The following is a 23,161-nucleotide window of genomic DNA, read 5'->3' on the forward strand; positions in this document are numbered from 1 at the left end:
TGCCTATGGATCTTTAGGCCTGTGAGAAGTTCCAGAAGAATCAGGAGGAACCAGGAAGCTGTTGTTGGTTTGTCATCTTGGATGAGACTGAATCAGACTGGAGTTCTAGTCCCACCTCAGCAGGCAGAGTAGTTTCCTTTGGGCCCATGTCTTTGACCAGTAAAAAAGCTACCTTATTCCTAATCTATGTAACTTTGTTTGATACTGTAGTGAAAATAAATATTTCATAATCAGTTGAAAAATTATTCAAAACAGGAAACAATTCAATGTATGATGTTTTCAAAGGTTCAAGCCTTTCCTTTGGACAACAAAAATGCTCATAAAATAATAAAATTCTTCCAATTTTTTACGTATGTTTCCCTTTCCTTCGTCAGAACAAGAGAAAATGAATATTTATTGTTAAGGATTGGGCAATATAATACTCAGTTTAAACTCGTGAATTTCATATTTTGCAACAAATGAGCTTTATTTCAGTTTCTAGTAAAATGGAACCAATGGTCAAGCATGCTGAAGATTTTTAAAAATTTATTTACTTTTTATTTGAGAGAAAGACAGAGAATTGGCACGCCAGGGCCTCAGCCACTGAAATTGAACTCCAGACGCTTGCACCAAGTAGTGGGCATGTGTGACCTTGTGCCTGCCTCACCTTTGTGCATCTGGCTTATCTGGGATCTGCAGAGTTGAACATGGGCCCTTAGGCTAGCGCCTTATCCACTAAGTCATCTCTCTAGCCCATGCTGCAGATTTTTCCACCTTGTTGCCAGTAATCCTTAAACTTGATTGGCAGCTTTTACAACTTCATCACAGTTCTGCCTCAACTAGAGTTTAGCTTGGCTCTATTTGTACTGACTTTGGACTTCATCTTAACGTTCTTTGTAGTGCATGCCTTTTGGCTATGGCTTTATATTGGCCATCTGCTCTGGCAAGTTGTGGAATCCTCATTTTCCACACTGTTACAGACCCCTGAGTTATAGCACCATGCAGGAGAGCCTTAGTGGCCAGCACAGAAGTGGTACTGGTGAAAGTGTGGACAAAACTGGAGTACCAGCTGACAGACTAAAGGCTATGATTTTAGTTAGTGGTAAATGTTTGCTATTTCAGTGATCATTTTATTACTACCTCCTTATTATAAGAAAAATAAGAGGCTGAAGAGATGTTTCAGTGGGCTTGCTGCAATAGCATGAAGACCTGAGTTTAGATCCCTAGCTCCTAAGTAAAGCTGGGTATGTATGGCAGTGTGTGTCTGTAACCTCAGTGCTGGGTAGATGGAGACAAGAGGATCCCTGAAGCTTATTGTCTAGGAAGTATAGCTGAATTGGTGAGCCCTTGGTTTATTGAAAGACCTGGCTCAGAAAATAAGGTAGAGTTGACTGAAGAAGACACCTGACATTGACCTCTGTCCTCCATATGCATGTGCACATATATGGTCACACACACACACACACACACACACACACACACACTGAAAAGAGAGAAATAAATTAAAAGTCCTTTTCAAATGAGTTCACTTTGTATAGTTTATTCTTAAAGAAGATATATTCATGGAAAGATTCATCAGCACCCTGTAATCAATCATTGTTCTTAACCCACTCCTGAAAAGAATGAAATCAATCCAAATGCATCCACAAAGATCCCTCATGATATTCCATTTCACAGGTGCAATATACCATGCTATACCCATGAGAGTATTCTAGTTCTAGTGTGAAAGATATCTCAAACAGTAGTTTTTATAGTAGGCTAAGATGATTGGTCCAACATCATTGTGTGGCAAATGAAATTTTTCCACAAGCTACCAAAAAAAGTTGTATTTTGCTATATTGATCTATTTCCCACAGAGATTTGTTACTATATACATTTCATCAATACACTATGAAACACATCTTGACTATGTATATCAGTTACATGTGCATATTCTGGGTCATATTTATGTCTTTGGTCTGTTGAGACATTTTATCAAGGGCATCAGAAGAGAATGAAATTCATCCTATGTTTTATGAGTTTAGGAGCTTGGAAAATTGCAAGCAATAACCATGCCTAAAGGAACTCCAGAGACTCAGACAAGGAAGGAGTCCATGATGTTTCCCAGTTTCCTGGATGTCAATGAAGTGACAAGTATGAGTTTGTGGGGAATTCTGTTATGAGTTTACTTTTAGATATGTACATTTTTTGGATTTGATGAATATCTAGGGGGTAATATGTCTGGAGCTCAGTTAGATTTTGAGGTTATTACCAAATACAGATGCTTTTCAACTCAGTGGGCCAGACCCTGTTAAATTCCATGGTAATTTGAAAATCCCTGCATACTGAAAATACATTTGCTATACATAACCTATGGAGGATTATAGTTTAGCAACCAGTATCCTGTAGGGTATGAATTGTTTCACCTCATGATCTTGTGGCTGACTGGGAGCTGTGATTCCCGGCCATTACCCAGCAAGGCAATACAGAATGCTATAACATATTGCTAGTCCAGTGAAAGATCAAAATTTGAAATTTGAAATACAATTTTACTGAATGCGTATTGCTTATGCACGGTGGTATAATTGGGAGATTGTAAGTATCATTATTGTAAGTTTTGAGGGCCATCTGTAGTGATATTTGATGATTTGGGCACGGAAGACAGCATCCAAAGACAGAAAGCATATAAAATGAGAAAATGAGAGGGTTGAAGATAGAATGCCTGGAAAACCACAATTTAGGTGCTGGCAGCAGAAAAGGATCCACCCAAGAAATAGAAGAGGAGAGAAGAACATCACATAAGCACTGGGTAGAATGGGAAGCACAGTCAGCATTATTAAATGATGTTGAGAGACTGAGGATTGGAAACACACACAAATACCAATATTATAAATTTCTCATTGGCAAGGTTCCACATGGCTTATATTATGTGTGTGTTGGGAATTGAACTCTGGGCCTTTCTCATGCTATGCAAGCTGTCCATTGCTGGGTTACATCTCCCAGCCCTCCTCCCACTTTTTTTGAGGTAAAATTATCACTATGGAACTTGAGTCTCTAGGAAGCTTTAAAAACATGGATTAGGAAAACTGATCTTTGGGTCAACTACTCAGAGCTGACTTATCTTTCATCTTGTAATTTTGGTGTACTTAGGTTGCAAAGATGTACTGGGAGGCTGCAAGAAGATCCTACTATGTAAAAGCTATTTTCATATTACTTGGTAAGAATGCATTATCAACTGACATGTTTCTAATCGTTTCATATTAAAATGTTTGAACAAAAACTAAATAGAAAAAAGTCTCCTCCTGCAGCCCAGGCTGCCTCAAACTCAGGATCGTCCTGCCTCAGCTGCTCAAGTATAGGTGTTATGGGCATGTACCCCTATGCCTAACAAGGTGGCCACTTTCCTCTTCTTCCTCAACCTTGGCTGCTGCTGCTTCTGCTGCTGCTTCTCCTCCTCCTCCTTTTTCTTCTTCTTCATCTTCTTTTGTTTTTTGTGAGTTAGGCAGGTATGGGCTCACTCTGGCCCAAGGTGACCTATAACTTACTCTGTACTCTCAGGCTGGCCTTGAACTCATGGTGATCCTCCTACCCCTGTCTCCTATGTGCTGGGATTAAAGGAGTATACTACCATGCCTGGCTCTTCTTTTAGTGTTCTACATTTGAGTTCTATATAGTAACTATCAGATGTATTTGCATTAAAAGGTTATTAAACTATATTAAAATATAAAACAAGTGCTGCAATAAAGTCTTTGTGTGTGTGTGTGTATGCATGCACGTACAAATTTGTATGTATCAAGTGGAAACCAGAAGACAACCTCGGTTATTGTTCCTTAGGAACTATTTTTGAGATAGTATCTCTCATTAGCTTGGAGGTATAGGAATCTGTCTCTGCCATCGCAGTGCGGATGTCATCACATTTGACTTCTTTAAAAAAAAAATTATTTATTTATAATTTATTTGAGGGAAGGAGAGGGAGAGAGAGAGAGAGAGAAAGGGAGAGAGGGAGAGAGGTAGGCAGGCAGATAGAGAAAACGCATGCCAGGGCCTTCAGCTGCTGCAAAAGAACTCTAGATGCATGTAACCACCTTGTGCATCTGGCTTACGTGGGTACTGGGGAAGTGAACCTAGGTCCTTAGGCTTTGCAGGCAAACACCTTAACTGCTAAGCCATCTCTCCAGCCCACATCTGGCTTCTTTTATGAGGGCTCTGGGGGACTTAACTGAGGTCCTCATGCTTGCAAGAAAAGCACTTTACTGACTGAGTTATATCCCCAGTCCAAGTCTAAAATACTATGTGGGAAGTTAAAGAACAAAGAATTACTGATTCACAGGTATTCAAATTTCTATATGCTGATCCCCACACTAAGGTTACAACAAGGAATAAGAGGATGACTCTGCTGTTCTACAAAACATAAGGAAGGGAGGAGGTTTAGAAAGGGAGTGATGCAGCCCTTGTAGGGTGTAGGATGCAGTGACAATGAGGTTGAAAAAGTAGTCTGCCACAAGATTAAATGGACTTTATGTGTCTTGTCAATATGGCCTTTATTCTGAAAGGCACAGAAGGTATGTTTTGAAGGGGGGGGCAAAGAGAGAGAAAAAGAGAGAGAGAGAGAGAGGAAGAAAGAAAGAAAGAAAGAAAGAAAGAGAGAAAGGAGGAAAGAAAATACTGAAATTGGGTTTTAAGTAAAGGTAATTTTCTGCTTAACTTGGATGGTAATGGGATAGCCTGGAAGAGCCCAAGGAAGGTGACAGGAAGCATGGTTCCGGGAAGTGTCAGTAACTGAAGACAGTGCTCTAAGGATGGTCCACAGCCAGGGATTCCTGTCATAACATCAACAGGCTGTGAGATATGACTGAATGGATATATATTGTTACACTTGGATATATGTTGCAGAAAGGAAGCTGAACTAAAATAGAACAGTGTGACAAAGTTCTGCTGCTTACCAAAGACCTCAGGGCCGTGCCTTTTCCTGAAGCAACGAGGCAGGACTGCACTTAGGCAGACAAGTCTATTTCCTGATGGATCTTCATAGTGAAGAAAAAGGCATGGGGAGGCCAAGCGTCAGAATCATATCAGTCGGGAAGCTTTCAGTATCCAGCAGGTGAGTGTTCAAGACTAACTTTTATTCATGCAGTAGGTCATTAGGATGCAGAGTAGAGATTTGTGGGCATGGCCTTGTCTGGCTTTCTGGAATTTGCAACACTGAGGCAGCTACCTGTCAGAAAGACACCTTGCATTTTCCAATTTCTCTACTCTTCTTCCAAGTTCTAGGGAAAAGAAGCCAAGGATTTTGGCAGATTAAACAAAACAACAAGCAAAAAATGCTCTATATGGTGGCACATGCCTATCATCTAGGACTTAAGAAGCAGTTTACTGAGGCTTAAGAGCTTACTTACTGAGGCAGCACAATCACTGGTTTGAGAGTTCCAGCCACCCTGGGCTACATAAAGGGATTCTGTGACACACACACACACACACACACACATGCACAAATAAAATAAAGCAACCAAAACAACAACCACAGACCAAATAACAATTTCTGGGTTTTATTTATTTGCAAATATATTTATGGGCTAGAGAGATGGTTTAGCAGTTAAGGTGCCTTTTCTATGAAGCCTAAGGACCCAGGTTCCATTCTACAGTACCCACATGAGCCACATGTACAAGGTGGCACATATGTCTGGAGTTCATTTGCAATGGCTGGAGGCCTAGCACACCCATTCTCTCTCTGCCTCTTTCTCTCAAATAAATAAATAAAATGTTTAAGAAATTATTTAAGGAAGAGAGAGAGATACAGCAAGAGAGAATATGTGTTATAGGCATGCCATTGCCTATTGCCACTCTGTTATAATGAACTCCAGACATATGCACCACTACTTCTCTGGCTTTATGTAGGTATTGCAGAATCAAACCCAGGATGCAGGCTTTGCAAGTCAGCACACTAACAGCTGAGCCATCTCCCCAGTCTAATTACTGTGCATTAGACACTAGTGGATAAAGAGTGATCAATATCTTATAGTTTGTACATATTAATACATTAAATATGATATCAAGTTTTATACAGTGTTATTATAGTAGGACTAAAGAACAGTGTGTCCATGGGGGATTTATTTGGAGATCACAACCACAATACAATCCTAAATCTCACCTGTTTCCACAGATGCACATTTGGATACTTAATAAAATTTTTTAAAAATTTTATTTGAGAGAAAGAGGGAAAGAAAGAGAGGGGGGGGCACATACAGAGAGAATGGGAGAGCCAGGGCCTCCTGCCACTGCAAAAAACTTCAGACGCATGCACCACCTTGTGCGTCTGGCTTACATGGGTCCTGGGGAATCAAACATGGGTCCTTTGACTTTGCAGGCAAGCATCCTAACCACTAAGCAATCTCTCCAGCCCTTGAATACTTTTCCTAGTCAAAATTCAGTACTTGTATGCAAAGAGGAGGTGGAGTTATTTTAAAGGAAGTTTTCACACATACATAGCTATGGTCTCTCAGGATGAAACTTCTTCTCATGGCTTGAGAGCATCATTTGAAGGCTGATGGGCTAGGGAAGAAACAACTCACTGGCTTGCCTATCTCATCCTGCAGGAATGGGACATGTGTGGTAGAGGTGATAAATAGGCTTGGAGTATAGAGTTGTGACTTCAGGCAAAGGCCTTATCTTCTTAGCTCCCAAAACAGAGTGCCACCGGGCCCTCTCAAGCTACTGATAAAATTTCCAGTAACAAAGGGACACAAGTAATGTTTTCTCAGCTGAGGGTTACTTTCATTTGAAACGGGCAGTGCTCCAAAATGAATTTGTGTATTCACTCAATGCAGCAGTTGTAAACAACTTTACCCAGTACATGTGAAAGGACCATTTGCAATCCAGGTATCCCCCGCCGCCTTCCCACACCTTCGGATAATCTTTGAGACACCCGGCGTCAGGTACCTCTTTTTTCTTCCCTACCTCCTCTAGCTTCGGGCCAGAACCCAGACCAGCGCTCGCTCGCCACCCGGGAGTCTTCACTGTAGCCAGCGTGCAAGCGGTGGACGTGAGCGCCCCTCTGGGCGAGCAACCACAGACTCACGCGCGGCCGCTTGTTGCTCCCGCAGCCGGGAGGTGGGAAGTGAAAATGAAATTGACTTTTCCCAGAAATGAGGAAAGCGGCGCTGCGGGCCAATGAACGGCGGCGGTGAACTTCCGCACCTCGCGCCTGGCCGCTCGCGCCCTCCCTCTGCCTCCACCTCCCGGTTGCACAAGCTTGAAACAAACACTGGGGAGGAAGGGCGGAGGGAGGCGGACGGGCGGAGGGGGAGGCGAGGGAGGGAGCGAGGCCCGGAGGAGGGCGGGGGGTGGGGGGATTTCCAGCCTCGGCTCTTCGCAGTTTCCTCTCCTTGTTTTGCTTTCGGTCTGGACTGTTCTCAGGCAAACCGGGGAATAACTTTTAGTTTTGCTCCTGCGATCATTCAACTGACGGGCTTTTATTTCCATTTCACACACCCTAGCAACACTTACACCTTGCGGAATTGTATTGGTAGCGTGAAAAAGCACATTGAGAGGTAAACATTTTTTCAAATAATAGTTGTGACTGTGCGTGTGTTTCTCTCGAGGGCATGGGTACTGGAGATCTGTATGTTTGTGTGTCCTGATGCTTTGACACGATGTTTTGCAGATGGAAAAATGCCAGGGTTCATAAATATTAATACAGATTTTTGGAGAAACACGTCGACGCAATCATGGATCATCTGATTTTAGGGGAGGCAGATTCAGCTGTTGTTGCTGTTGCTACTGGGGCTGCTGAGTGAGGCTGCAAGGAGGATGAGGAGGAAGAGGTAGAGGGAGGAGGAGGTTAGTAGAGGTTTAATTTCACTTTTGGATTTGCAGATGCCGAGAGGTGGCTCCATGGACACAGTCCTGCTGTGTGATTAGGCGCCCCAGGTGTTGTGTGTGGGTGCCGGACCGCTGGATTCAGGCCTCACTTAAAACAAAATTCTGTGTGTGTTTACAGCCACTGTCGCCTCCAGATCTGGAGGAGAGGACGGACGGGGTCCTCGGTGCTTGGCCGTGGCCCTTCTCTCGCGGTAGTCTCCAGTGTCAATAGGCAGGCGCCCGCGGTCCCCAGCTGCCCACGCCACGGCCGAGAGGGTCACCTCCCTGTGGGGCGAGAGTAAACTTGATGGGGCGTCCCGGGGTGCCCGGGACTCGGGGCAGGGTCTCGGTCGTCGGGTGCCTGCGGCCGCAGTCGACGGGCGGGCTCCGAGCGGGGCTGGGTGCGGGCCTGGCCGACGCGCCCGGCTTCCCGGGGCCGCGTTCTCCAGCCGCCGGCCAGCGCCCGGCCTGGCCCTCTGGCCTTGTCACTGCACTTGTCCCCGCGCGCCAGGGGCTCGGGAGGCGCGTCTCGGGAGGAAGCCGCGCCGAGGGGCTCCTCCGCCCCGGGCGCGGCCTAGCACAGGGCGCCTCCCGCTCCCCGCCCGCGGCGCTTCCTGGCCGGCCTGGCGCGCTGGGCCTGACCCGCCCGGGCTTCGGCGCGGACGCGGTGGGGGCGGGGAGCCTCGGGGGACGCGGGGCCGGCTTCCCCTCGGGGTCCGGGGCGCCGGCGGCTGCGCCGAGGGGACGCCAGGGCCCGCCCCGTGCCCTCCGACCCGCCGGCTGACATTCGCCCGCCCGCCGGCGGAACGTGGTTGGTGCACAGCCGCGGCGGCCGCCACTTCCTTTCCGCCTCGCCGGCCGGGCTCGCCCACGAGCGATGCCGGCCGCGGCCAATCGCGGCGCCCGCGGGATCCGGGCTGCCCGGCCTGGGGACCGGCGCCCCCGAGCGGCCCGGGCAGCTTCTCCAAGTGCCGAGGGGTCGGGCGTCGCTCGCCAGCTCCCCGGGACGCGCGGGCCGGTGCCTCCGCTGGGCCGCAGCTCCGGGAGCGTTCGGCGCCTTCACCCTGCGGAGAGAGGCGAGCGCCGGCGCCTGGCCGCCCCAGCCCCGCGCGAGGGCCGCGTCCGCGCACCAGGTGAGCCGCAGGCGTCGGCCAGTGCCCAGTGGACCCTTGGGAGTTGCGGCCCCTGGGACTACTGGCAGTTGAGCTTGTCACAGTAGCGGGAACGCTTTCGGTCCTTCCTAATCCCGTTGTGTCTGAAAGTTGGGGACGCAAGACCCGTCCCCTCCTCCCTGCCGAGCCGTCGGCCCTGGTTTAGGGAGTGAGGCTGTGCAGCACTTGAGACTTCAGAAGGGGTGCTGGCCTGAGCCTCTGGCCGCTGGCTTTCCTGTGGCTGTGGCTCGATCTGCTCTTGATGAACGAGGGTGGAGAATAGTTGCTCTTCCTGTTGTGGATTTTGAGGCATTACCACGATTGCTGTCAAATTCGCAGGCATCTATTAGTTTTCGGACAGACTACAAGTAACATTTTAAGTTAGCTGCCGGCCCTCGGGATTAAGGTGCTTAAGGGCAGGTGCTGGTGGTGGGGGCGGGGGGTGGCGGAGGATTCTGGAAACACACTGTGTGGAACATGTGGAAGGGGTTGATGGTAGACAGATGTGCTGTGCCTGGCAGGCCAGGGCCCCCAGTTACCCTGTTTAAGTTCATACAAGTTCAGAATTCTCTTGATTTTCTCAACCTATTTTTATCCCCCTCCCCCTGTTTTTTTGTGCGGGGGCGCGGGAAGGAGAGAGGACCGAGAGGCAGCCCCAGAAATAGAAACCTAAAAAAACGTCCTGGAGAAACTTGTCATCTAAGAGCTTCAAGGAAGGAATATTTAGGACTTCACTTGGCATCTCTCGGGCAGTGTTGGAACATATATTGGTTTATGGGGCAAAGTTTAGAATTTCATTGTAATTAGTGAATTATTATAATTTACTACCTAGCTTGTGTAAGAAGTTAAATTTTGGTCTTATTTTGATCCAAGATATCTTGTCATAATTTAAAACTGCTTCTTAAAATTAAACGTTTACATATTTCATTCTCAATGAGTTGTCTTTTTTTCTGTTGACCTTCAAAAGTTAGGAATAGTTCCACAAATTTCAGACTGGCTTATTTGCAAAAAATGTCATCCTTATAAAAAATAAAGGATTATAGTCAAATTGGAAACAAAGTAAGGCAAACAAAAGTTTTCTATAAAATCCTGACAGTTTTATGAACTATGGTCACACTCCCTGCAAATACTTTATTAGGCAAATATTTAATATAGCCAAGCTAGTTAAAGATGTGTAAACTTAGTGGAAGAATTGAAACTTTAGGTATTCAACATTTGATGTGTGTTGATTTCTTTATATTATACAAGGACATTGCATTTTTATTCCCAGTTAGTTAGTAAAAGCTTTTTTTGTTTAAAGAGCATTTTTACTTATTTTCCTTTTGATAGTGAACAGACAACTGAGCAGTAAATAGGGTATTTGGATCATAGTTCCCTTATCTGTCTTCTACTTAAAAGGGCTTAAAGTAATCAAAGGAATTTATTTATACATTTAATAAATATTTTTTTTTTAAATATTTATTTATTTATTTATTTGAGAGCGACAGACACAGAGAGAAAGACAGATAGAGGGAGAGAGAGAGAATGGGCACGCCAGGGCTTCCAGCTTCTGCAAACGAACTCCAGACGCGTGCGCCCCCTTGTGCATCTGGCTAACGTGGGTCCTGGGGAAGTGAGCCTCGAACCGGGGTCCTTAGGCTTCACAGGCAAGCGCTTAACCGCTAAGCCATCTCTCCAGCCCCATTTAATAAATATTTGAGGAGTGTTAACTGCATGCTATACACAGTGCTAAGCTTTGTGGATTCAGCTGAAGTAAAGACAGCCCCTGCATTCTAGTGGGTGAGCTGACTGATCATCGGCAACCAAAAATGAATGCAGTAATTACCTTTGGGGGTCAGTGCTAAGGAAGGTAATAATAAGTTATTGTATTGATAAGGCTGCTTTTGGAAACCATTGTGATACTGTGTATAAAAGAATATTAAGTTATAGCACAATCTAATATTCTTTATGTAACCTACAACTGTGTTAGGTATTAACTTTCAACATGCTATTAGATTGTTAGGAAGGTTAAATAAAAGCCAGGGAGCAAGGTGGGGTGTGCACACCTGTAGTCCCAGCAGTAGGAAGACCAAGACAGGAAGATCTTCAGTTCAAGGCCAGCCTGAGCTATGATTGAGTTCCTTCCTGCATAGGGGTTAGAGATTAGGAAGACTTTCTACTTCTGCCCTATATATGTATGCCTGTCTTTCAGCTTGCATGGTTTGACAAAAAAAAAAAAAAAAAAAAAAGAAAAAAGAAAAGAAAAAGAATAAAAAAAGAATAAGAAGGGGAATTCCATTTTTTGAGAGTGTATAAGCAATGATCGGTATAAAATACTGCATCATTATTGTAATATAAAGTACCAAGAAAATATTTAACGATGAAATATTGAATCAGTGAACTTTTTTTTATGGCAGGAGAGAAGTTGAGTGGTATCCATGGAGAGACCATACAATACTGTGCTTTTATCACACCTCACTGCTTTTGTCTGAATTTTCTCCACTATTTTGTCAGACTCTTCAATTCATTGTTATTGCAGGTATCTACATATATTTGTATGTATTCAGTATTTTGTTGCCTCACTGTTAATGGGACTTTATTAACTTCCATTTATTGAATTCTTGAGTGCCCAGCACTATACGTGTTAAAAACATGATATTACAGGTGTAAATTAACATAAATTGTATATATTTATAATAGCTGATATGTAAAATATATAAAATAGTATGTACAAATAAGATAAATTGCTGTGAAATAATTATTATTAATAATAAAACCAACTCCGTTCATCTGTATGGCACACCTTGTTCCTTCCAGCATTGGAGTAGGAGGTGAGGAGGATTTTATACCCCTTTCTGCACCAGTTTTGTCTTACTGTTTGGTCTTTGTGGGCTAATATTTGGTATAGAATGTCACCTTCATGCACAAAGGGCTGAGTTGATTGGCTATTATGGTGGGGAGAACTGGTGGAAGAGGGGGCTGAGGAGGTTTGATTAAGCTTTGATCTAGCCACAGAAGAATAAGTTATCTATAGGAACCAGATTTAAATCTGAAACTAGTGTTTTTAAATAAGATACTAAGAAAAAAACACAGCCTGGATATCTTTTCCCCAAAGCCTTGTTCTGAAGATATTCATGGCACTCTTTGGATTCAAGCAACAGGCCTGTGATCTCCAGTCTTCACCCTTCAGAGAGCTCTTTAAATTGAATACCACTTAAAATTACAATATCCATCTTTAGGTTGACTGTCTCTGAAACGAATTATATTCAGTTAGAAAGCCTTATGTGCCTATTTTTATCATTCATAGGTACTCGTGACTTCCAATCACAACTTGTCCACTTAAGACAACTGGTATCATCAAGTCTAGTTAATCTTGTTCCAGCCAAACAAAGGTAGAGAAATCTGGTGTGCTGACACTCTGGGAAGGTCTATTCACATTCCTGTTAGTCTTCCTGAGGTACTGGAACCAGCAGATACCTTTCCATCAGGAATCCCATGCAATTATTATTATTATTATTAATAGAAAAAGAGAGAGAATTGGCATGTCAGGGCTTCAGCTACTGTAATCAAACTCTAGGTTCTTGTGCCACCTAGTGGGCATGTGTGACCTTGCGCTTGCCTCATCTTTGTGTGTCTGGCTTACTTGGGATCTGGAGAGTCCAACCTGGGTTCTTAGGCTTTGCAGGCAAGTGCCTTAACCACTAAGCCATCTCTCCAGCCCCCATGCAATTATTTTAAGTGATTAGTTACACATAGTAACTCTTGCAATTATTTTGTTAAATGAATGCAAACTTACTCTGTTTTCATGTATTAAATATTTGTGGACAACTTGTTCATACACATCTTATATAGTGGAAGTTGCATGGACTCAGAAGCCTGGGATGTATATGATTTATTATATATATCTATGCATAAAACTTGTATGTGTATAGATATACATATTATATATATATATATATATATATATATAGAGAGAGAGAGAGAGAGAGAGAGAGAGAGAGAGATTGCTTTATTTCAAGTTCTATGTTTATATGACATAAGCATATAGATTGCTTTATTTCAAGTAATATAAATAGACACATATATGTATGCCCTGGATTTGACTCCAGGGTCATCTGCATGAGCACAGATAGGAATTATTTACCAGAACACATGGATCTTATCAGTGTCTATCCAACTCTAACCACTTCCCCAACCCCATTAGTTGCCAGTAACTCCTTAGAGAAGAGTTGGAGCCTAATGCCCTCCAACATCATCCTTGATGAAACATTGATGGGCTTAATACTGAGTGGGTCTTGTGCAGGTTATGGTAATCACTGTGAAGTCATGAATGCAGTGGCCATGTCACACCAGGAAAATAGCAGGGAAAAAAGATTTAGGTATAATGATGTTTATGGTACTAGTTTTTATTATATGGAAACTTAGAAACAATCTCAATATCCAACTAGAAGGACACATGTAAATGAATTATAACACATCCAGAGCATAGAAACTATACAAAATTCCTATTTTTAAAATATTTTATTTATTTATTAGAGAGAGAGGGTCGGGGAGAGAATGGACATGCCGGGGCCTCCAGCCACTGCAAAGGAACTCCAGATGTGTGTGTCATCGTGTGCATCTTGCTTACGTGGGTCCTGGGGAATTGAACCTGGGTCCTTAGGCTCCTCAGGCAAGCACCTTAACAGCTAAACCATCTTTCCAGTCCCCCAATTTACTATTTTTGATAATATTTAAGATGAGGAAGTGTTTATGAATCATGTTGTTTGAGTGGGGGGAAAGGATATTAAATTGTGCCCCTAATCTTAATTTAAAATTGCATCTAATCTTATTTTAAAATTGTGTGTACTTGTTCATTCAATATTAAAAAATACTAAGAGAAGATATATTTTGTCAGTAGGATTATAGGTGTTTGACTTTTTGGGGCCCTTGAAACAAATTGTATTTTCCAAATTTAAAACAAGCATTTTCTTATAACCAGAAAAATGTTCTCAAGATAATGCTATTGTGTTCCCACTGATCCACCTCTGAAAAATGTAAGATGAGAGAAGACAAACTGGATGTTGCTTAGTAGGATGCTCTGCATGGATTTAGCCATTCTCCAGCTCCTCTGCCTCCTTGTGTGATCTAGGCTCTGGACTTGTGGCTTTCCTATCCAAGGCACTATTATCCCACACAACTCTTCCTACTTGAGGTCACTTAGGCTGGTGGTTCTTTGGCAAACTTGGGACATACTGTTTTATTTAGACTTTTCAAGGGTCTAAGATGTTATACCAGTTGACAATTCTGTTTTTTATTAATGTGTATACCACAGACACACAGAACACCTGAACAAGAGACAAGAATCATGTAATGATAAGTCTACTACCAGGTCAACAAGAATGAAATTACAGCATTGATCCCTAAATCCTCAACAGCTAGATCCTGATGGAATGCTAGGGTGATTTTCCACTCAGTAGACAGGGAGAGAGAGAGAAAAAGAGGAGGAAGAAGAGGAGGAAGAGGGAGGAGCTGCTGCCACCACTGCCCAAATTTCAGTTTCTTTGGTGGGATAGATGTAGGGTTCTTTATACTGAGTCTTCAAAATTCATGTCTTCTGTATCTGCTACATGCCTTAATTCAGTTGGGTGTCATTCCAGGCGCTCTGTAATGTGTGTGGCTAGCTAGCAGCTACAATACTGGCTAGTGCAGGTTAGTGAAATGAAGAAAGATAGAATGAAGTATGTGGGGAAAGATTTACTACAAAGACTCATCATTAAAGGCTGGAAAGAAAATGACATGGATTGCCTTTTGCCTCTCCTTATCAGCTTAATCTCTTCAGCTGGAAATAGTAGCTACTATGAATTCCTACAGAAGCAGGACCTTGCATGAGCTGTTCCTGTGGCCATGAGCTGTATCTGTCTTGAATGTTTCCTGCCCCTGGTCTGTTGCGAAAACCTTTTGATTATTTGTAGTTTATTTCTGTCATCTCTGTAAACATGTTACTTGAGAGCTAGTATTGCATTATGTTTGTTTGCATTCCTCAACAGTACTTGATAAGCAGTAGGAGCTAGATAAATATTTATTGCTTTGTCAATTTGAAGCAAAGATTAGCTTAAAAGGCTGAAATCCAGCAGCTCATAAGAAATGGCACAGTCCTTCCCTATGTTAGAATCTAATGTCTGTACATCACCAGTTCTTCTTACCCTGCATGAGGACTTGTCACTGTGTATTGTAGGTTCAACCCCCAGAGGGTGAAAAACTGACTTTTCTCCTGTGTACCTAGCCTTTAAAAAGAATCTGAAATTTCAGTCCCAAAGATGATACTCATGCCTTCTTGTACATATAAATATATTTGGTAGTAAGCTCGATATAGGCACTTGTGAGCTGGTACTTTCTCTATGGTTCCTGATTAATGAGCCTTTGTTATTATTAAAACTCTCAGACTATAAGATGTTTGCAGAGGAAATCTTTTTTTTTTGTTTATTTTAATTTATTTATTTGAGAGTGACAGAGAGAAAGAGACAGATATATAGAGAGAATAGGCACACCACGGCCTTCAGCCGCTGCAAACGAACTCCAGCCGCATGCACCCCCTTGTGCATCTGGCTAACGTGGGTCCTGGGGAATTGAGCCTCAAACCGGGGTCCTTAGGCTTCACAGGCAAGTGCTTAGCCACTAAGCCATCTCTCCAGGTCCAGAGGAAATCTTTTGAAATGAAGTGCTGTATTTTATAGCAGCCTTCATTGATTCTTTTTAACTGTAATTATTGGGTTGAAGCAACAGTCTTGTCCAGAACCAAGGCAACTTATTTTTACTGCAGCCAACTTAAGAAGTGCTTAGGTAGCTTTACACTGCAAGATTAATTGCAACCTTCATGCAATTGTGTTAGCAGGGCCAGCAGCTAGAAAAAATAAAGACTAAACCAAGGCTTTAGCAGTGAAATTCCCAGCTGTGGGTGAGAGCTTTTCTGATGACTTCCAATAAAACTACTGTAGATTAGTTTTAAGTGAATTCCAGTCAGTTTGGGGATTTCCAACTTACAAAAGAATAGAAAAGTATAATCTCATTTACAAATAATAGTCCATAGGCTGGAGAGATGGCTTAGCAGTTAAGTGCTTGCCTGTGAAGCCTAAGGACCCTGGTTCAAGGCTCGATTCCCCAGGACCCACGTTAGCCAGATGCACAAGGGGGTGCATGCGTCTGGAGTTCATTTGCAGTGGCTGGAGGCCCTGGCATGCCCATTCTCTCTTTCTGCCTCTTTCTCTATCTGTCACTTTCAAATAAATAAATAAAAATAAACAAAATTTAAAAAAATAAAAAATAAAAATAATAGTCCACAGGCAGTTCTGTATAGACTCTTTGTTGGGGTGGCTGGATTTTGCTCATACAGGAGATTTTAACTCATATTCACCATGTAGCTAATCATTCACAAAAGTACCTCCTAGTAGGAAGGAAGGGCTGAAGTAGAGAAGTCAGAAATGAAGCTGTTGTCCCAAGAGCATGTGCCTGGGATTGCAGGTGTCCTAATACTCCCAAGGACACAGCATCATACAACTGCTCCTCTTCTTCTTTCCTTTGTAGAATGAAGGTGGAAATTTGGGGAGCTAGTATCAGATACTCCATTGAAGAATGTAGATGAACTTTCTTTTCCCCTTTGGGGCAAAGTCATACTGATGGATATATGCATTTAGGGTGAGATAAAAATATTATAGGAGAGGAATTGCTACATATAGGTGGCTTTAATGCATCACTTTTTTTTGGTAATTTTTTTTTTTTTCTTTGAGGTAGAGTCTCACTCTACCCTATGCTGACCTGGAATTCACTATGTAGTCTCAGGGTGGCCTTGAACTCAACGACCATGATCCTCCTACCTCTGCCTCCCAAGTGCTCAGATTAAAGGCGTGCCCCACCATACCTGACTGTTTTTGGTAATTTTTGGAAGTCAGATTATAATTTTGGAGATGGGATGGAGGAGGGTACTCAACAGGAACAGTTGATTATTTTGACCATACACACAGTCATTTAGTTGGGTATTTATACCGTGCTAACTGTAGAGAGAATTGCAAAAAAGCAAAAAAAAAAAAAAAAAAAAAAAAAGGTAGGTAGATAGCTAAGACCTTTGTTCCCTAAAGTTTGGAGTCTCAGACACCATATAGAGAAAACAGGATTAAGCAATAAGCAACTAAGAAGATGTATCCAGGCACTGGGGAGATGGCTCACTGAATAAAGTACTTGCTACTCAAGCCTCAGTATTAGGTTTGGATTCCTAGACCCACGTATTAAAAATATCCAGAAGCCATGATGGGGTTCTATGATCCTAGCTTGTTGGTGGTGAGATGAGATGGAGGCAGAGGAATTTTCTAGAAGCTCATGGACTAGCTGGCCTGGCAAACAACAGTGAACAACAAACTAGAATGAGAGACCCTGCCTGAAACCAGGTAGAGGGTAAGGACCAACACCTGAAAGTTATCTTCTGACCTCCATGTGTATAGTGGCATGCAAACAGCACCCCCCCCACCACCCACATACACACACAGACCACAATAAATAACTAAACGAATAAATAAAAAGAAATAAAACAATGATTCTAGAAGCTACTGTAGATTGTGAATACCTTTAGAGTTCTTCCATTGCTGAATCATTTTATCTCCTGTTGTAGAGGAAGCCATGGAGCATATTAGACAGAGTATTAAAAAATTATTGACAGTTTCTATACTTACAGACAATATACCATGATGTTTCCCTCCCTTCCCTCATTTTCCCCTTCACAATTCCACTGTCCATCATATCCCTTCCCTCTCTGTTAGTCAGTCTCTTTTATTTTGATGTCATTGTCTTTTTCTCCTATTATGAGGGTTTTGTGAAGGTATTGCTAGGCACTGCGAGGTGATGTATATCAAGGCCAATTTCTGTAAGACAGATTTTAATTCAGGGTTTGTATCTCATTCTTGGTACGTTGAAAAAAAAAATAGGCATACAGCCACATACTATTTTGTTATTGGTGTTTTTCCATGATTCTTTTACATGCACTTTGGTGTGTAGATCTGATGTCTGTCGGAAAACTAATGTGGCTAAGTGTTGACAGTTCTCTCTGCTCTCTGCTTCCTTTTCCCTCTAGGTAGAAGCTAGTGCTAAGTCTGCTGCTACTAGGAGCTGCTGCCCGAATATTCCTGGAGGTCTGTGCTGGGAGAACCTAGCACTTTGCATGATTAGCAAAGGCTTTCTTTGTACATGGCTTGAGAGAACATCACCATGAGGTGGAAACTGGCCCTTAATTTAAACTTTACATTATCATTGTGTCTGTGTATGCATGGACACGTGTATACACACATGCATGTGGAGACCAGTGGAAAACCTTTGGTGTTTTCCCATTCAGTCACTCCACTTAAAAAAATTAAAATATTTTATTTATTTGAGAGAGAGAGACAGAGATAGATACATATAGAGAGAATAGGCAGACCAGAGCCTCTAGCCACTGTAGACAAACTCCAGATGCATGTGCCACCTTGTTCATCCAGGTTTACATGGGTACTAGAAATAGAACCTGGGTCCTTTGGCTTTGCCAGCAAGTGCCTTAACCACTAAGTCATCTTTCTAGCCCAACCCCATCTTTTATTGAGTCAAAGTGTCTCGTTGGCCAAGTAGGCTAGACTGGCTGGCTATTGAGCTCAAGAGATCTGCCTCTTTCCATATTCCCAGTGCCAGGTTTACAAGCATGCACTACCACACATGGATTTTTTTTTTTTTTTTTTGTGTGGGTTTTGGAAACTAAACTCAGAACTTCATGCTTGCAAGGCAAGCATTTTACTGACTGTGCTACCTGCCCAGCACCTTCTTAATCAGGCCTTATCATGTAAGTGCATATATGTAACTGTAGTGAGTATCTCAAGTCATTTGAATTAAGAATAATTACCATTCATAAGAGGACTGAAGAAAATAGTGGCAGCAAGCAATGAAGTTACACATGAATTTCCAAGCATTTATTTTAAAATATTTATTTATTTATTTATGAGAGAGAGAGGAAGAAAGAGAAAGAGAGAGAGGCAGATACAGAGAATGGGCATGCCAGGATCTCCAGCCACTGCATATGAACTCCAGATACATGTGCCACCTTGTGCATCTGTCTTATGTGGGTCCTGAGGAATTAAATCTAGGTTCTTTGGCTTTGCAGGCAAGCACCTTAACCACTAAGCCATCACACCAGCCCAAAGCATTCATTTTTCAACTTTTAATAAAATTTACATAGCAAAACTTGATCTTACAGTCATCTTTATACAGTTCAGTGGTGTTAAGTACATTTGCAGTGTTACACAACCATCACCACTACCCATTTCTAAACTTATTTTTTTGTCATCTCCACAAAAAACGCTTCACACTTAACAGTACTCTGTTTTCCTTGGCCCCTGACAACCACCATTCTACTTTCTGTCTCGGTGAAGTTGACTATTTGTGTATGTGGAATGTGCAGTATTTGCCTCTTTGCCTGACTTATTTCACTTAGAAGAGTGATTTTCAGGTTCATCCATATGTAAGAGTCCATTCCTTTTTAAGACTAAATAATGTTCCCACATTTTGTTAATCCATTAATTCATTACTGATGGTCACCTTTTGGCTGTTGTGAATAATTCTGCTGTGAACATTATTGTAAAAGAATCCACTGGAGACCATGTTTTAATTAATTCAGTCAGTTAAATTGACAATGCTATGGTAATTCTATGCTTAATATTTTGAAGTACCACCAAACTGTTTCCATAGTTGCTACACCATTTTACATTCCCACCAGCAGTGCACATCTTTTAAAAAAATATTTTATTTTATTTATTTGATAGAGAGAGAATGGGCGTCCAGGGCCTCTAGCCACTGCAAACTAACTCCAGACACTTGTGCCCCCTTATGCATCTGGGTTAACGTGGGTACTGGGGAATTGAACCCAGCTCCTTTGTTTCGCAGGCAAGTGCATTAACCATTAAGTCCAATGCACTTCTTTATCAACATTTTTTGTTATTTATTGTTACTATTAAATTGTTTTATTTATTTGAGGCAGAGAGAAGGAGAGGAAGAAGAAGCAGAAGCAGAGAAGGCGGGGGGAGAAAGCATGCGTGCGAGAGAGAATAGGCATGTCGGGGCCTCAAGCCACTGTAAATGAACTCCAAATGCATGTGCCATCATGTACATCTGGCTTATGTGGGATATGGAGAATCTAATCTGGGTCCTTAGGCTTTGCAGGCAAGCACCTTAACCACTAAACCATCCCACAGCCCCCTTATTTACTATTTTTTGATAAGAGTTGTTTTGATGGATGTAAGGCATATCTCATATTGGGTTTTGATTTGTGTTTCCCTAATAAGTAGTGAGTAGAACATCTTTTCGTGAGGAGGAATGTCTACTCAAGTCCTGTGCTTAATTTTTAATTCTTTTTCTTTTTCTTTCTTTTTGGATATTGACATTTATTACACTGGAAAAACCAACCTCAAGCAGTGGCACAAAATTATCAGAATTTTGAGTTGTTATAAAGGTGACAAAAATGTACATTGGGGTTATGATGTTACACAGTTATAAGGTAAATCAGAATGTATTGGTAAATGGCAAACCAGATGTAAGTAGCCAACTTTCTTAGAGAAGGCTAGAATTGGAAGTTTATTGTTGAAATTAGCCTGCCCAGATGGCTTATTTTGTTGGGCTGTGTTGTAGATACTTTTTCTATTAAGAGGGAAAACACCAGGGCTTGAATATGGAAGTGAGTTACTTTTAACTAGGTCTTGAGTGGATAGTGACTTCTTAGGACTGACAAAGCAAATCCATAGGACCTTGGGGTCCAACATTATGCAGTACCTCAGGGTAAAGGTGAGTCAGAGCAGCCTCAGAATAAAAATGTGGGGCTTAAAATGTAAATGTAGTCCTCTTAGTGATGGTTCAGCAACCACTACTGGGGACACTAGATGACTATAACAACATCTGTTGAGTAAAATAAATAAAGGCACTTGAGTATTTGTTATGAATTTACAGAATGGGAAACCTCTTTGTGTTTTTCTTTTTGTTGGAATAGGGTCTTAGTATATAGTCCAAGCTGACTGACCCTTGTGATTCATCCTTCTGCCTCTGTTTCTAGTTCTGGATTACAGGTGCACACCACCAAGCCCAGCTCCAGAATAAGGAACTCTGAATTTGTTCAAATAGATGAAGAAACTAAATGGAATATTAATTGTAACAAAGAAAATCTATTGTTGGCTTACTTTTATGATCTGCTTAAAATTTTCACTTCATTCCTTCTCAGAAGTTGGTTTTATTGAATAACAGAGCATGCAAGCTAACAGACATAATGTCTGTCTTTGACATAAGTAGTAAAAGGAACTGTAAAACTTTTTATTCCCTGCAGGCTTGGGGCAGAAATTTTAAAAGAATCCTTACAATTAGCTATAAGTTCTTTGGAAAAAATAGTAATGAAATGAGATTGACGACTTTTCTGCAAACAAATACTTTGAATAAAGCAGCTCTCCCTGGAGTCAATTCCTTTGGCAGATGCTCTGGAGCAGCTGCATCTGGATTACTGTGCTGTGAAGATGTAAAGGAAAATTTCCCAGCCGTGTTCTCCAACAGTTCAGTGAGTGGGGCAATAGGTACATAGCCATCTGCAGTAACAAAACTACTGAAATGTGGGCATCAAAGAAGCATAGCAAGCAAAAGGCTGAGGGAGAGAAGAGGAAATCGCTGAGAAGCCCAGGTGTGCCTTACCCGGGACTTCTGGAAGAAGAGACAATGCCAGTGTCCAATCTGTAGCTAATGGCCAAGCAGGCTTTCATTTGAAAGAATAGCAAGAGCAGAGACAAGGAAGATTGTAAATTCCTTATGCTTCTGCTGTCTAGAAAGCTAGCCAGCTATCTCCTGTGGCTGGATTAGTGGGGAATGTCATTGCCTACCCTTGGTGGCCACTTACCTGAATCAGGTCATGCATGCATTCCTGTTTCCCAGTAAAGAAAGTTTTTTTTTCCTCCTTCCTTTCTGAGGATGGAATGAAGCATCTTTGGGAAAGGGGAAATATTACTGGGTATTTGAAATATTTCAGAAAATGTTGACTGCTAGCAGAACTGTTTCCCAAGTGTGAGAGGAGATAGGAGGGTATGTGTCCTTGCCATGTACAGAGGTGAACCCTACAGAAAGGATTAGATTGTGCCTTTGATAATAACCAGGCCTGTCTTTGAGATTGCTTCGTTTATTTGTTTCCTTCTCTTTCTCACCTTTCCTCCCTTCTACTGTCTCCCTTCCCTCCTTTCTTTTCTTTCTTTCTTTGCTGCTGGTGATAAAAATCAGGGGCCTTGCACATGCTGTTCAAGTGTTCCCCCACCAAGGTACACACCCAGCCCCACTCTCACATGTTTCTAAAAGGAAGTGATAACATAGATAGAAAAATATTTTTTGTACTCTCATTGATTGGTTTTGGTTTGGTGTATAAAGTGAAGTGTTCTGAATAGATTTATAATACTCAAGGAAAGAGGAGATAAGGACAATGATCTCTAATTTGGATAAGAAACCCATGTTAGAGAGCCAAGAGGATAGCAAAGCACCTTAAGCAATGCCTTAACTGGGCAGCAGTTTGTAGGATAGGGGCCTTCTCTTGTCTGGAGAGCCCATCAGCTCCTCCCTCCCATCAGTTGCTCTGCATGTAGTTTGCTTCCAGAAGCCATGCCCATGCAAGGCCAGACAACACTAGAGAATGGCTCTCACCTCAGGTTAAGGCTTCAACACTGGAAGACTGGAAGAAACCCCATGTTGGCAATACCACATTGTTGAAGTTTCTTCCCATCAGCCACTTCCCCATGTGACTGAGGTGAAAATGGTGCTGCCATTGGTTGTGGTGGTCATGACACCTGGGTCAGTGGGCTGCAGCAAGAGCATTTGTTGGGAAATTGCTGGACTCTTCACTGGAGGAACAAGGTTTGAAGGTCTATTCAAATTTAGTATATTACACACGGTATTATAAATAGCTACCATTTAGAACCAGTGACAAATTTTGGAGTTAAGTGTTTCTTACAGGGCTGAGCAGAAGGGCACCCATGTACTTACACAGTATCCCATAAATGTTGATTGAACTCAGTTGTAAAGCTTGACTTGGTCTCTGTTACAAATAGACAAGGCAACTGATTGGAAGGCACAGCAGCCATGTTTGAGCAATCTGTTGGTATGTTGGGTGTTACCTTCAGCCAGTCAATAGAAATCCTTGTAAGGTGGTGCCAGGT

The 23,161-nt window shown here is 42.3% G+C and overlaps 1 protein-coding gene across 4 annotated transcripts in view; it reads left to right on the plus strand.

Annotated features, from left to right (window-relative positions):
- Positions 1-7,309: 7,309 nt before the first annotated feature.
- The window catches only part of Irf2 (interferon regulatory factor 2), a 93,042-nt gene continuing 77,190 nt past the window's right edge, over positions 7,310-23,161 (plus strand). Inside the window, exon 1 of one of the 4 annotated variants that reach the window (XM_045140990.1) lies at positions 7,310-7,505. The gene's annotated coding sequence lies outside the window, so the exon portion shown is untranslated. Of the gene's footprint in view, positions 7,506-8,929; positions 8,949-11,465; positions 11,485-23,161 lie in introns of those variants that run through there. The other 3 variants (XM_004666387.2, XM_045140981.1, XM_045140985.1) reach the window with 3 other exon arrangements.

This window comes from Jaculus jaculus, chromosome 1 (genome assembly GCF_020740685.1).
Source record: "Jaculus jaculus isolate mJacJac1 chromosome 1, mJacJac1.mat.Y.cur, whole genome shotgun sequence".
Taxonomy (NCBI): Eukaryota; Metazoa; Chordata; class Mammalia; order Rodentia; family Dipodidae; genus Jaculus; species Jaculus jaculus.